A 16,611-nucleotide genomic window follows, 5' to 3' on the forward strand; every position below is an offset into this window, starting at 1 on the left:
AACTTCCAAAACTATGTTGAATAGTAGTGGTGAAAGTGGGCACTCTTGTCTTGTTCCTGACTTTAGGGGAAATGCTTTCAATTTTTCACCATTGAGGATAATGTTTGCTGTGGGTTTGTCATATATAGCTTTTATTATGTTGAGGTATGTTCCTTCCATTCCTGCTTTCTGGAGAATTTTTATCATAAATGGATGTTGAATTTTATCAAAGGCTTTCTCTGTGTCCATTGAGATAGTCATATGGCTTTTATTTTTCAATTTGTTAATGTGGTGTATTACACTGATTTGTGGATATTGAAGAATCCTTGCATCCATGGGATAAAGCCCACTTAGTCCTGATGTATGATCTTTTCAATGTGTTGTTGGATTCTGATTGCTAGAATTTTGTTAAGGATTTTTACATATATGTTCATCGGTGATATTGGAGTGTAATTTTCTTTTTTTGTGGCATCTTTGTCTGGTTTTGGTATTAGGGTGATGGTGGCCTCATAGAATGAGTTTAGAAGTTTACCTCCCTCTGTAATTTTCTGGAAGAGTTTGAGTAGGATAGGTGTTAGCTCTTCTCTAAATTTTTGGTAGAATTCAGCTGTGAAGCCGTCTGGTCCTGCCTTTTGTTTGCTGGAAGATTTCTGATTACAGTTTCAACTTCCGTGCTTGTGATGGGGCTGTTAAGATTTCTATTTCTTCCTGGTTCAGTTTTGGAAAGTTGTATTTTCTAAGAATTTGTCCATTTCTTCCATGTTGTCCATTTTAATGGCATATAATTGCTGATAGTAGTCTCTTATGATCCTTTATATTTCTGTGTTGTCTGTTGTGATCTCTCCATTTTAATTTATAATTTTATTCATTTGATTTTTCTCCCTTTGTTTCTTCATGAGTCTGGCTAATAGTTTGTCAATTTTATTTATCCTCTCAAAGAACCAGCTTTTGGCTTTGTTGATTTTTGCTATGGTCTCTTTTGTTTCTTTTGCATTTATTTCCGCCCCAATTTTTAAGACTTCTTTCCTTCCACTAACCTTGGGGTTCTTCATTTCTTCCTTTTCTTGTTGCTTTAGGTGTAGAGTTAGGTTATTTATTTTACTTTTTTCTTGTTTCTTGAGGTATGCCTGTATTGCTATGAATCTTCCCCTTAGCACTGCTTTTACAGTGTCCCACAGGTTTTGGGTTGTTATGTTTTCATTTTCATTCATTTCATTCGTTTCATTCATATTTTGATTTCTTTTTTGATTTCTTCTGTGATTTGTTGACTATTCAGCAGAGTGTTGTTCAGCCTCCATGTGTTGGAATTTTTAATAGTTTTTCTCCTGTAATTGAAATCTAATCTTACTGCATTGTGGTCAGAAAGGATGCTTGGAATGATTTGAAGCATTCTAAATTCAAATTCTTTGAATTTGCCAAGGTTAGATTTATGGCCCAGGGTGTGATCTACCCTGGAGAAGGTTCTGTGTGCACTTGAGAAAAAGGTGAAATTCATAGTTTTGGGGTAAAATGTCCTATAGACATCAATTAGGTCTAACTGGTCTATTGTATCATTTAAAGTTTGTGTTTCCTTGTTAATTTCTGTTTAGTTGACCTATCTATAGATGTGCATGGGATATTAAAGTCTACCTCTATTATCATGTTATTGTTAATTTCCCCTTTCATACTTGTTAGCATTTGTCTTACATATTGAGGTGCTCCTGTGTTGGGTGCATATATATTTATAATTGTTATATCTTCTTCTTCGATTGATCCTTTGATCATTATGTAGTATCCTTCTTTGTCTCTTTTCACAGCCTTTGTTTTAAAGTCTATTTTATCTGATATGAGTATTACTACTCCTGCTTTCTTTTGGTCTCTATATGCGTGGAATATGTTTTTCCAGCCCTTCACTCTCAGTCTGTATGTGTCTCTTGTTTTGAGGTGGGTCTTTTGTAGACAGCATATATCGGAGTCTTGTTTTTGTATCCATTTAGCCAGTCTTTTCTTTTGGTTGGGGCATTCAACCCATTTACATTTAAGATAATTACTGATAAGTATGATCCCATTGCCATTTACTTTGTTGTTTTGGGTTTGAATTTATACACCCTTTTTGTGTTTCCTGTCTAGAGAAGATCCTTTAGCATTTTTGAAGAGCTGGTTTGGTGGTGCTGAATTCTCTCAGCTTTTGCTAGTCTGTAAAGCTTTTGATTTCCCCTTCATATTTGAATGAAATCTTAGCTGGGTACAGTAATCTGGGCTGTAGGTTATTTTCTTTCATCACTTTAAGTATTTCCTGCTATTCCCTCCTGGCTTGAAGAGTTTCTATTGAAAGATCAGCTGTTATCCTTATGGGAATCCCCTTGTGTGTTATTTGTTGTTTTTCACTTGCTGCTTTTAATATTTGTTCTTTGTGTTTGAGCTTTGTTAATTTGATTAATATGTGTCTTGGGGTGTTTTGCCTTGGGTTCATCCTGTTTGGGACTCTCTGGGTTTCTTCTACTTGGGTGATTATTTCCTTCCCCATTTTAGGGAAGTTTTCAACTATTATCTCCTCAAGGATTTTCTCATTGTCTTTCTTTTTGTCTTCTTCTTCTGGAACTCCTATGATTCGAATGTTGGGGCGTTTAACATTGTTCCAGAGGTCTCTGAGATTGTCCTCATTTTTTAAAATTCATTTTTCCTTTTTCCTCTCTGATTCATTTATTTCTACCATTCTATCTTCTACCTCATTAATCCTATCTTCTGCCTCCATTATTCTACTGTTGGTTCCCTCCAGAGTGTTTTTGATATCATTTGTTGCATTATTCATTATTGATTGACTCTTTTTTATTTCTTCTAGGTCCTTGTTAAATCTTTCTTGCATCTTCTCAATCCTTGTCTCCAGGCTATTTATCTGTGATTCCATTTTGTTTTCAAGATTTTGGATCATTTTTATGATCATTATTCTGAATTCTTTATCAGGTAGAATCCCTATCTCTTCCTCTTTTGTTTGGTTTGGTGGGCATTTATCATGTTCCTTTACCTGCTGGGTATTCCTCTGTCTCTTCACCTTGTTTATATTGCTGTGTTTGGGGTGTCCTTTCTGTATTCCAGCAGTTTGTGGAGTTCTCTTTAATGTGAAGTTTCCTCACTGTGGGTGGTGTTGTACGGGTGGCTTGTCAAGGTTCCCTGGTTAGGGAAGCTTGTATCAGTGTACTGCTGGTGGAGCTGGATTTCTTCTCTCTGGAGTGCGATGACATGTCCAGTAATGAGTTATGAGATGTCAATGGGTTTGGAGTGACTTTGGGCAACCTGTATATTGAAGCTCAGGACTATGTTGCTGTGTTGCTGGAGAATTTGCATGGTATGTCTTGCTCTGGAACTTGTTGGCCCTTGGGTGGTCCTTGGTGTCGGTGTAGGTATGCAGGCGTTTGATGAGTTCTTATCGATTAATGTTCCCTGGAGTCAGGAGTTCTCTGGTGTTCTCAGGATTTGGACTTAAACCTCCTGCTTCTGGTTTTCAGTCTTATTCTTACAGTAGCCTCAAGACTTCTCCATCTATACAGAACCATTGATAAAACATCTAGGTTAAAGATGAAAAGTTTCTCCACAGTGAGGAACACCCAGAGAGGTTCACAGAGTTACATGGAGAAGAGAAGAGGGAGGAAGGAGATAGAGGTGACCAGGATGAGGTGAGGTGGAATCAAAAGAGGAGAGAGCAAGCTAGCCAGTAATCACTTTCTTATGTGCGCTCCACAGTCTGAACCAATCAGAGATGTTCACAGAGTTATACAGCGAAGAGAAGATGGAGGAAGGAGACAGAGGTGACCAGGAGGAGAAAAGTGGGAATCAAAAGGAGAGAGGCAGATCCAGCCAGTAATCAGTTCCCTAAGTGTTCTCCACCGTCTGGAACACACAAAGAGATTCACAGAGTTGGGTAGAGAAGAGAAGGGGGAGGGAGGAGAGAGAAGTGACCTGGTGGAGAAAAAAGAGAGTCCAAAGAGGGACAGAGCAGTCAAGCCAATAATCTCATTCCCAAGTAAAAATGGGACTGAAGATTGGGTTCTTAAAGGTACAAAATTGATAACAAATACCAAAAAGCAAAGATTTAAAATCTATAGTAGAGGTTGGATTTTCAAAAACACAATCTTAAAGGGAAAAAAAGTCACAAAAATTATAATATATATATATAAAGTTTGCTTTAAAAAATAGGGTCTCTCCTTTTTTTTGGCATAGTAATAGTAGGTTATAAAAATTAAAATTAAAGGAGTAATAGGGGGACTTGAAATTGAAAATTTGTTTTTTCAAGTTAAAGAAGAATAATAAAAATAGTAAAAATATATCTGTGACTTTCTCTGGTGTTGTTGTGGACAGTGTGGGGTCAGTTCATTTTCGGATAGTTCCTTCATCTGGCTTATATTTCTCAAAATCTATAGGCCCCTTCCTATGTAGTTGGTACTAACTACAGGGTTTAATCTATTGCACCTGTCACTTCCAAGAGGGTCCCTCTGTTTTAGCTTCTTCTGTTTGCTGGTCTCTTCAGTGTCTAATTTCCGTCCTGACACAAGGGGGCGGTGGTGGACACGTTTTTAGGCTCACTTGTTCAGCCGTGCTGTGGGGAGGAACACTGCAAACAAGTAATACTGGCTTGTGCTCACAGTGTCTTAGCCACACTGGGTTTGCTCCTGCTCACAGCATCTGGTCCCATCACTTTATGGGAAATAGATGGGGAAACAGTGGAAACAGTTTCAGACTTTATTTTGGGGGGCTCCAAAATCACTGCAGATGGTGACTGCAGCCATGAAATTAAAAGACTCTTACTCCTTGGAAGAAAAGTTATGACCAACCTAGATAGCATATTGAAAAGCAGAGACATTACTTTGCCAACAAAGGTCCATCTAGTCAAGGCTATGGTTTTTCCAGTGGTCATGTATGGATGTGAGAGGTGGACTGTGAAGAAAGCTGAGCACCAAAGAATTGATGCTTTTGAACTGTGGTGTTGGAGAAGACTCTTGAGAGTCCCTTGGACTGCAAGGAGATCCAACCAGTCCATTCTGAAGGCAATCAGCCCTGGGATTTTTTTGGAAGGAATGATGCTAAAGCTGAAACTCCAGTACTTTGGCCACCTCATGCGAAGAGTTGACTCATTGGAAAAGACTCTGATGCTAGGAAGGATTGGGGCAAGAGGAGAAGGGGACGACAGAGGATGAGATGGCTGGATGGCATCACTGACTCGATAGACATGAGTCTGAGTGAACTCCAGGAGTTGGTGATGGACAGGGAGGCCTGGCGTGCTGCGATTCATGGGGTCACAAAGAGTCGGACACGACTGAGAGACTGAACTGAACTGAACTTAATGGCGTGTGTGCTTTCCCTGTCTACACTGCTTAGGCTCTAGGTTGCTCTGCCAGGATCTGTCTGAGGCCAGCCCTGGGTTGTATGAACTTCCCAGATCTAAGCCACTCAGGTTCAGGTACCTGGGCAGTCCTCAGAGGTGGAGACTCGGTTGTGCCTGCGTTTTGTGCTCTTCCCAGGTCCGAGCGGCTCAGGTGACCAGGTGTTTGGCGAACGTGGTCGCTGCGACTTATCGCCTGCCCTGTCCCTGCTGCTTGGTTTTCTGGGTGTACAACCAGTGCACCTTCTCAGGCAGATGTTGACTGTCCAGAATCCCAAGAAGTCTTGGTTAGCAACGAAGCCTGCTTGCAGTTTGGTAGATAATGCCTCTCTGGGGCCATGATTATCCCCTTCCAGCTCTGGCTGCCTTTGCCTGCCTGTCACCAGAGGAGGATGGGCCAGTGTGTAGCTGGCTAGCTCTGCTCAGATCTTTGTTCTGTGAGCGGGCCTGGCGGTGTCTTAGGTTAGGGCTTTTCACATGGTAGCTATCCCACAGTCTGGTTTGCTATCCCAAGTTGGTTCCCTCAGATTGCCCTCGGGGCATTCAGGCCTGGTCCTTACTCTAAGCAATGCAGCCCGTGCCTCGCTGCCCCGCCCCTGCTTGCTAGTGGCGGATGCAGGCATCTGCGCTGCTTCTTCACTGGGGGAGTTACCGTTGGGCACGTAATCTGTGGGTTTTAATTATTTATTTATTTTTCCTCCCGGTTATGTTGCCCTCTGTTGTTCCAAGGCTCACCATAGACTTGGCAGTGAGAGTCTTTCCTGGTGTTTGGAAACTTGTTTCTTTTTTAAGACTCCCTTCCTGGGATGGAGCTCTGTCCCTACCTCTTTTGTCTCTCTTTTTATCTTTTATATTTTTTCCTACTTCCTTTTGAAGACAATGGGCTGTTTTTCTGGGTGCCTGAAGTCCTCTGCCGGCATTCAGAAGTTGTTGTGTGGAATTTACTCAGTGTTCAAATGTTCTTTTGATGAATTTGTAGGGGAGAAAGTGGTCTCCCCATCCTATTCCTCCACCATCTTAGTAAATTATATTCTTATATTCAAAATGAAGAACATCTCAATGAATTATCCAATACTACAGATTAAGAAAGTTTTGAAATGAGCAAAATAAACCCAAAGCAATTCAGAAAAGATAAATAATAAATATAATATGAGAAATCAATGATATTAAAAGCACAAAAACAATAAAGAAAATTAATGAAATTAAGTTTGTTCTTTGAAATAACAATGCAACTGATCAACCTCTAGCCAGACTGGTGAGTATTAAAAAAAAAAAAAAAAAACCCAGAAGACACAAATTACCAAGTTTCTGTTTTTATATGGAAAATGGCAAAAGATTCAAAGTACTGAGGAAAGGGAACAAATAATGTCAAAGGAAAAGTTAAGCAGAAATGATAGAGTAAGAAGGAATAAGAAAGAAGTATAAGACAGCTGAGGCTATTTGGGGATTTAGAAAACCCCACTCCAGTACTCTTGCCTGGAAAATCCCATGGATGGAGGAGCCTGGTGGGCCACAGTACATGGGGTCGCTAAGAGTTGGACAAGACCCAGCGACTTCACTTTCACTTTTCACTTTCGTGCATTGGAGAAGGAAATGGCAACCCACTCCAGTGTTTTTGCCTGGAGAATCCCAGGGGCGGGGAGCCTCGTGGGCTGCCGTCTATGGGGTTACTCAGAGTCGGACACGACTGAAGCGACTTACCAGCAGCAGCAGTACTTACTAATCCATCCGTGGTGGAATATAAGGCTATGTTATTGTAACACAGTGGAAATTAATGTTACTGAAAACAGAAAAATCAGTGGTTGTTAATTTCTTCTTCTTCACCCTCAACTTGCTACCTTTACCCTTGTGAAAGCAGATTTTAAGATTTTAATCTGTTTGTTTCCCACATTATTAACATGGTACTTTCCATTTTATTTTTCAGATCAACTTTTGAAAACACCTGGTAATGTTTGTTCTTCAAGCACTCTGCTACTTTGCCTGTTAGAGATTTTTTCCCCTTGTTTCCACTCTCTCGTTTTGTTTCTTTTGCCTTTTACTTTCTCTTACTCCTACTTCGTTTCCCACATGTCATACTACGTTTCTGCTTTCAGGTCTACTCCAAGTTCTGTTTCATTCTTTCCCCTTCTCCCTTTCTCTTCCCTTCCTTCATTCTCTTTCCTTTTGCTTATTATCTTCCCTTCTGAAGATACTTCTGAAGAATACTTCTGAAGAAGTATTCTGTATCTTCATGATCAGGTTGTTGAAAAACAGATTAAAGGATCCACTGCCACGATCATCAGGGTCATTTTCTGGATAAAAGCTCCAAAATTTTGTCCTTTACAATCTGTTTAATTCTAAGTTGATATGTCCCTATCTGGGCACATTATATTCTTTCAACTATCCTGAGAGAGGAGTGCATATTTCCTCTCTAAAGTTTATTCATTTTCCCATAATCATTCCCAAGAAAATATCTATAAAAGCATCAGAGAAGTCCATTTTCAATTAGCTCCCTGACTCTGGGTTTGAGTAAAATCCCATCTATATATTTTTCAGAAAATATGACACTGACAACAACCTATGATTATTCCGATTGAATAATCAACTAAATAAATTAATATTTCTCTCTGTTTTTCAGATGCGGTAGTAGTAGAAAATGGTAAGTTCCATTAGCCATTTTACACTGTGCACATAGTCTTTGGATCTTTTGTCCATGTTGCCTTGTTCCTTGTTGTTTTACTGTCCTTGAAACAAACATGTTCCTTATATGCTGTATGACTTAAATTTACATCATTGTGCCTTACTTTTTCTCACTCCAAATGAAGTCAACAAAGTTGTTTCCATTTGCACTTAAACACTATGGCATTTAAATTATTCATGCTACAAGTTGTTCTCTATTAAAAAATATACATACATGAACCATATTTGATAATGAATTCCATTAATTATACACTTCTGAATTTCTGGAATTTTTAAGTGGAGGAAATATGCACTTTGTCTAAAATCTCAGAGAATTTGCTTTTAAAATCACTATACAAATTAAGTAAAGTTTATTTTACCTCTTATTGCAGATGTTTAGAATTAATTACCTTCTATTAGAAGGAATATTAGGCAATAAATAATCTTTTTTTCTCAATGAGTAACATCAGTAAAAAGTAAAAACTGAGGAAATGGAAAAAAGTATTAATTGACAAATATGGGAGGAATGAACTCTCACTTTTCATCTCTATTTTTTTGAAGACACGGGTTCAGAGTAGCAATATTGAGTATTAAGCTGATGAAAATTTTTGAGTGAAGGTTTCCCTTCAGAAAGAAAATGGCCATGGGAAATTTGAACAAACTATAATTCAATAATTTCATTGTATTGTGCTAAGAACACTTATGTGAGATATAATAAAAGTTTATCTGTACAATGCAATGTTGTTTATTATAGATACAATGCTGTACAGAAAATCTCTAGAATTTACTTCTCTTGCTTAAATGAAACTTCAAGCCCATTCATTAATAATTTCCTATTTGACCATCAACCTGACCCTTGACAATCCTCACTTCACATTTTTATTCTATGAATTTGACTGTTGTAGCTACTAGATTTACGTGGAATCATGCAGTATTTGTCTTTTTTGTGGCTGGTATATTGGCTTATAAATTACTTTTCTTGTGGTTTTTGTATTAGATTTCTTTTCTTCTGTGGTTTTGGCATTAGGATGATGCTGGCCTCATAAAATGAGCTTGAAAGTTTCCTCTCCCCTTCTTTTTTGAAAGAATTTGAGAAAGTTTGGCATTCAGTTCAGTTCAGTTCAGTCGCTCAGTTGTGTCCAACTCTTTGCGAACCTATGAACCACAGCACGCCAGGCCTCCCTGTCCATCACCAACTGCCAGAGTCTACCCAAACCCATGTCCATTGAGTCGGTGATCCCATCCAACCATCTCATCCTCTGTCGTCCCCTTCTCCTCCCACCCTCAATCTTTCCCAGCATCAGGTCTTTTCAAATGAGTCAGCTTTTCACATCAGGTGGCATTAATTTTTCTTAAATATTTCATAGTAAAAGTACAAAGAAAATAGAGAATTCTGAAAGAATCAAGAGAAGAGAGAAACCCATATGCAAGAATACCCTCATAAAGCTATCAATGGATTTCTCAGAAGAAACTTTGTAGGTCAGAAGAGACTTGGATGATATACTCAAACTACTGAAAGAAAAATAACTGCCCACCAAGTATATTATATCTCCAAAATTAAACTCCAAAAATGAAAAAGAAAGAAAAAGTTTGCAGACCAAAAAGCTGACTCATAACCACTAAACCTGCTTTACAAGAAATGTTAAATGAAGTTTTTCAAGTTGAAATGAAAGGATATTAATTAGTAACATAACATTTGAAAATATGAAGCTCACTGGTGAAGTTATGCAATCAAATTCAGAGTACTATGATACTGCAATGGTACATAAATCACTTTTACATAAATGGTACATAAATAAATTTTAACTCTAGTTTTAAAAAAGTTAAAAGACAAAACTGTTTAAAACAAATAAAGAAACAGATAGCTAGTGGGAAACTGCTGTATAATACAGGGAGCTCAGCCCTGTGCTCTGTGATGCACTAGAGGGGTGGGATAGGGGCTAGGAGGGAGGCTCAAGAGGCAGGGGACATGTGTATACTTATAGCTGATTCACATTGTTGTACAGCAGAAACCAACACAATATTGTGATGCAATTAGCCTCCAATTAAAAATGAATTAAAAATAATAATTTGTTAATAGATATGCAATGCAAAAACAGGTAAATTGTGACATCAATAACATAAAATAGAAGAATAAATGGAAATTTTCTTTCAAACTTATACAAAAACAACTCAAAATGGATTAAAGACTTGAATTTCAGACTTAAAACTATTAGAAGAAAACCTAGAGAAAAATCTCTTTGACATTAGTCTGGGCATATTTTTTATATGACTCCAACAGCACAGGCAATAAAAATTTTTTGAAAACAGACCAATGGGATTTCACCAAAAGCTTCTGCACAGCAAGGGAAATGACCAACAAAGTAAAGAGACAACCTAGAGAATAGAAGAAAATATTCACAAACCATGTATCTGAAAGGGTTAATATCCAAACTATATAAAGAATTCAACTCAATAGCAAAAACCAAATAACTCAAAATGGCAGAAACCAAAAAACTCTTTTACTCAAAACAGCAAAAACCAAATAAGTCAATTAAAAATGGACAAAAAATTTGAATAAACATTTCTCCAAAAAGATATACAAATGGCCAATAGGTTTGTAAAACAAATTTTTAAAAATGTTCCAAATCACTACTCATCAGTTTAGTTCAGTTCAGTCACTCAGTCATGTCCAAATCTTTGCAACCCCACGGACTGCAGCACACCAGGCCTCCCTGTCCATCACCAACTCTCGGAGTTCACTCAGACTCATGTCCGTTGAGTGAGTGATGCCAACCAACCATCTCATCCCCTTCTCCCACCTTCAATCTTTCCCAGCATCAGGGTCTTTTCCAATGAGTCAGTTCTTCGCATCAGGTGGCCAAAGTATTGGAGTTTCAGCTTCAACATCAGTCCTTCCAATGAATATTCAAGACTGATATCCTTTGGGATGGACTGGTTGGATCTCCTTGCAGTTCAAGGGACTCTCAAGAGTCTACTCCAACACCATAGTTCAAAATCATCAATTCTTTGCCACTCAGCTTCAGGAAAATGCAAATGAAAACCACAATAAACTATCACCTGATAGCTGCTGAAGGGGCTTCCCTGGTGACTCAGACAGTACGGAACCTGCTCGCAATGTGTGAGACCCAAGTTCAGTCCCTGGGTTGGGAAGAATCCTGCAGAAGGAAATGGCTACCCACTACAGTATTCTTGCTTGGAGAAATCCAAGGACAGAGGAGCCTGGTGGGCTACAGTCCATGGGATCACAGAGTCAGACACCACTGAGCAACTAACATCATCATAGCTGCTGAACAGCTTTATCAAAAAGACAAAAAATTCAAAAAGAAAAAAATGAAAAGTTTGGCAAGGATGTGGAGAAAAAGGAACACTGTTGCTAAGAATGTAAACTGATACAGTTATTGTGGAAAATGAAATGTAATTTCTTTCAAAAATTATAACTAAAATTACCATATGATCCAGCAATCTTACCTCTGGATATAAATCCAAAGCAAATAAAATCAGTATCTCAAAGAGATATCTGCACTCCTGTGTTCACTGCAGCATTATTCACAAAAGCCAAGATATGAAAACAAGTTCTATGCTCAGCAATAGAAAAACACATAAATATATGGAATGTATATATCAAGAATAGATATACAGAATATTATAGAATGTTATTGTATTCTATTGTAATATAGAATATTGTAGAATATTAAGAAAGAAATTGTCATTTACAATAACATGTATAAACCTAGATGACATTTTACTAAGTGGAAATAAGCCAGAAACATAAATATAACACATGATCTCACTTATACTTTTTAGTTTAAATCAGAATGGCAAAAATGTATTGATTTGCTCTTCCAAATCTTACGAACTACAAACCCAAATATGACACAAGCAATTTTAAAAATTGTTTTCACCAGCCTTCTCAACCCCAAAGGAGATTTAAAAGTAGTAATGTAAAATGTTAAGGTCAAGTTGCCTTAACTTGTTGTTCACTCTCTAAGTTATGTCCAACACTTTGTGATCTCATGGTCTTCAGCATGCCAGGCTTCCCTGTCCTTCACCATCTCCCAGAGTTTGCTCAAACTCATGTCCAGTGAGTCAGTGATGCCAACCAATGATCTCATCCTCTGTTGTCTCCTTCTCCTCCTGCCTTCAATCTTTCCCAGCATTAGGATCTTTTCCAATGAGTCGGTTCTCACGTTGCCAAATTATTGGAGCTTCACCTTCAGCAGCAGTCTGTCCAATGAACATTCAGGGTTGATTTCCTTTAGGATTGACCGGTTTGATCTCCTTGTAGTCCAAGAGACTCTCAATAATCTTCTCCAGAACCACAGTTTGAAAGCATCAATTCTTCAGCACTCAGCCTTCTTTAGGAGAGCCTACTGGTGGCTCAGACAGTAAAGAATCTTCCTGCAATGCAGGAGACCTGGGATTGATCCCTGTGTCAGGAAGATCCCCTGGAGAATGGAATAACAACCCATCCCAGTATTCTTGCCTGGAGAATTACATGGACATAGGAGCCTGGCAGACTTCAGTCCATGGGTCACAAAGAATTGGACATGACTGAATGAGTAACACTTTCAGCCTTCTTTATAGTCCAACTCTCACATCCATACATGACTACTAGGACAGCCAACAGACCTTGTACAGACCTTGGTCGGCAAAGTGATGTCTCTGCTTCTGTTAGGTCCTTGCTGTTTCTGTGTGTGTGTGTGTGTGTGTGTGTGTGTGTGTGTGTGTGTGTGCATGTATATGTATATATATATACGTTTTGTTACTCTAGGAAATCTCTTTGATAACATGCCTCAAAAGTCTAAGGCTAGTTCTAAGATGCTTCTGAACCACTTTTCAGTATCATAACACAAGAATTATTTAACTCTTCATATCTCTAGATATCAAAGATGTTCTTTAAATTGTAGTGATGTTTTCAATGGAATAGATTTTAGAAATCTACCTCTTTAATTATGGAATGGATGTGACAAAAATGTTGCAGGAAAAAACTATTAGAAGAAGAGCTTTGTGGCAGCTTCTTTATAATGTTCATATATGTGTGTTTAGATATTTTCTCTCAGAGAGGAGGAGGCACAGTAAAAGCATGGTTGGTGAGAAACAAAATCTCTCTCAGAGAACCCATTTCTTTCTCTCTCCTGGATTCAGCACCCATGTGATTGCCTTCAGATAATTTCATTTACCCATGAGTTAAAAGAGAAACTCAAATGCAACAAGGTTGCAAATTAATCGCTGGCAGTAACATTGTGAAAAGAGGCACCCAGAAACCTGACAATGTATTACCTATACCAAAAGTGTTTCAGTATTCCCTTATACAGTGTTTGTGGCAACTTTATACAATGTAGCTACCGCAATCATGAGAATTTATTTATACAGGTAAAAACAGTCAATGACTATACTAAAGCTAGCAAACAGGACAGTTCAGTTCAGTTCAGTTCAGTTGGTCAGTCGTGTCCGACTCTGCAACCCCATGGACTATAGCACACCACACCTCCCTGTCCATCACCAACTAACAGGACAACAGGAGCCTAAATATTGCCAAAGGGATCAAGAATAATTTTTACAAATTAACGACCGGAATATTTCTGAAAAGTTTGTCAATTAATTAAATTGATTGCATTTCCCCTTTTTTCATTTACTATAGAATATCTCTGGGCAATATTGACTTCTGAACCAATTTGTGTGTGTGTGTGTGTGTGTGTGTGTTTATCTGAAACTGGATAGGGTTCATTTTAGATACGAACTTTTCAGTAAATTTTCTTTCTTATTGTAGTTCTGTCTCATGAAGCTAACATTTATCTTTCCTTTATTTTTTTTTTTTTTAGAAGAAGAACCTTGGAAAGAACTAGGTAAAATTTCTGCTCTCATTACAATTGATCCCCTTTAAAATGACTGGTTCATCATTTAATATTGCCTGACTTCTTGTCTGAATGTCTTGTGTTGGCTTGCCTCCTCCTCAGGTATACTAGTTCCACCCCAATATTTTGGTGTTTAATTTCTCCCATTTTAATTCTGATCACTTCTGTTTCTCTACCTTCTCTACTTTTCCATTCCTTCTATTTTCACTTTATACCATGCCATCCCTTTAAAGACTGGTTTCTTCTCTCATGCAAGGACTTCTCATGGTTTAATTAGGAAGCTGGTAGCATAAAAGGCATGAGGCTGAGAAGGTTTCTATTCAGATATATACTGTTGGAAACCATCCATACATAGTACCATACATAGCTGGTGTTCTTTGTCAGCTATTTCAAGTTTGAGGATACTTATGACACAATCAATACTTCTTTTAAAATATAAATGATCAGAGAAGACACCAAAAATTCTGGGTTAATCTTCTCTATTCATTGCCCTTTCAAAATCTAAATGGTATATGATATTATTCATTGGTCAAGTGTGAACTTGGACATCCCTCTTCCACTGTACTTAACATAGGAACAAAGTGTTCCCAGGTATCTAAATATATTACTGAGGGTTTCCTGTTTTATTTTTAACAAAATCCAACCTTACTAATTGTTCTTTATTCTTTTGCAATTTATTTACATAATTATCAAAACATCAGCCACAAATCCCATTAAATATTTTTGGAAGAATTGTGTATCTTAAATGAGGTTAAAAAATATCTCTCCATACTGAAAACATTAAGTGAAGGACACAAGCACTATTGTCTTGCAAGATTTCAAAAGAAAAACTAATAGATTCATTCAAACTTTAATATCCTTCCTTTCTTATAACAATTCAAATTACATTCTCGCTTTGGAGGAATGTATCTTAGAAATATATGACTTTAATGAATATAGCTAATATAGATTAGCTATGACAAACCTAAACAGTGTATTAAAAAGCAGAGGCATCAGTGTACTGACAAAGGTCTATATAGTCAAGGTTATGATTTTTCCAGTACTCATGTATGGATGTGAGAACTGGACCATAAAGAAAGCTGAACACTGAAGAAATGACGCTTTCAAACTGTGGTGCTGGAGAAGACTGTGGAGAGTCCCTTGGTCTGCAAGGAGATCAAACCAGCCAGTCCAAAAGGAAATCAATCCTAAATATTCACTGGAAGGACTGATGCTGAAGCTGAAGCTGAAGCTTCAGTACTTTGGCCACCTGATGTGAACAGCTGACTCACTGGAAGAGACTGTGATGTTGGGGAAAATTGAGGGCAAGAGGAGAAGGGGGCAACAGAGGATGAGATGGTTGCATGGCATCACTGATTCAATGGACTTGAGTTTGAGCAAACTCCAGGAGATAGTGATGGACAGAGAAGCCTGGCGTTCATGGGATTGCAGAGTCAGACATGACTTACCAACTGAACAACAACAACAATGAATATAGTAAATCTCACACGACTATGGCCACAAATTCAGTTTGGCACAAATACATGCCTTCTCTGTATTCTTCCTCACTATTTAATAAGTACCTGTCTTGTGCATGTGTGTACATTTCCATTTTAAAGTGAAAAAGAATGTCCCAATGGAAGAAGAATGGCTGATATTGTAGATCCCAAAACAATTCCCACCCTAACTCCCCTTAATGGTTTCATTTCCTAATTTAGTTTCTTTTGCACTAAGGGGTGGAATGATGTAAAATGACACGGTCTCTGACTGATGAGGTATCCTTTGCAACCTTATGGCTCTAGTTTTCACAAATATGGGTCAAGTTGTACCACGGAGTAAACTATGAAAGGAATCCCAATTTTTGTTCTTTCTTCCCTACAATATGCTTTTATTTGGAATGAATTTTTGTTTCTTCCTTTTGCTTTTCAGGGAAGAGTGAACAGGAAAGAGGCAAGTACCAATAAGTTTTCCGTTGTGTACTTTGCTATTCTTATCTATTTCCTGCATCTTTGAAACTCTTAATGTTGATACTTCAGGTGATCACCTGCCATATCTCAAACAGCGACATGTTTTTACATGATTTTATGTCCGTATCTTAACTTCCAACTCAGTTACCTAGTGTCATTTGCAATTCAGTTCATGCCATTATTACCTCTTTCATATTTCTATCTATATCAAGAAGGCAAGGCCCTTCTGTGAACAGAATTTTAGCATCAAGATATGTGTCACATTTGAGTAAAGTTCTGACCTGTCAGTTTTCCTCAAGATAGGCTTTTTCAATTTCGATCTCTCTTCATTTCCACATAACATCTCTGTTCTATTCCTTTTCTACCCTATTTGCTTTGGAAGGATGAGTTTTTCCTCACAGTCATGTATACGAGATTACATTATTCTCCCCTTTTTTAAGTTAAGAAGTATATCCTAAAGGACATCTAAATTTAGGAAGGTTATAACTTGAGAGGCAGAGGTGAGTATTAATAGATATTTTAGTCTAGTGAACACAGGAGAGATGTGGGAAAGACCACACAGTGGATTAACACTGCCAGGGAGCTTTCCTCCAAAAGTAGGACAAGGGACAGTGTGCACAGTGCAAACACCTTGAAACCTATAAATCACAAGGACTCCCAAATACTTTTTAACAAAATGTCAATTTCTATAAATGAGCTAATCTCTTGAAATTTATACGAAAGCTTTATAAGTGACTTCAGTATAGCCCAGTCACATTATAGAAAGAGATAAAATTAGTGCTTAAAGTACAGTCTTCTAACACTTTGCTTTGAT

This window comes from Bos indicus, chromosome 23, assembly GCF_029378745.1.
Source record: "Bos indicus isolate NIAB-ARS_2022 breed Sahiwal x Tharparkar chromosome 23, NIAB-ARS_B.indTharparkar_mat_pri_1.0, whole genome shotgun sequence".
Lineage (NCBI taxonomy): Eukaryota > Metazoa > Chordata > Mammalia > Artiodactyla > Bovidae > Bos > Bos indicus.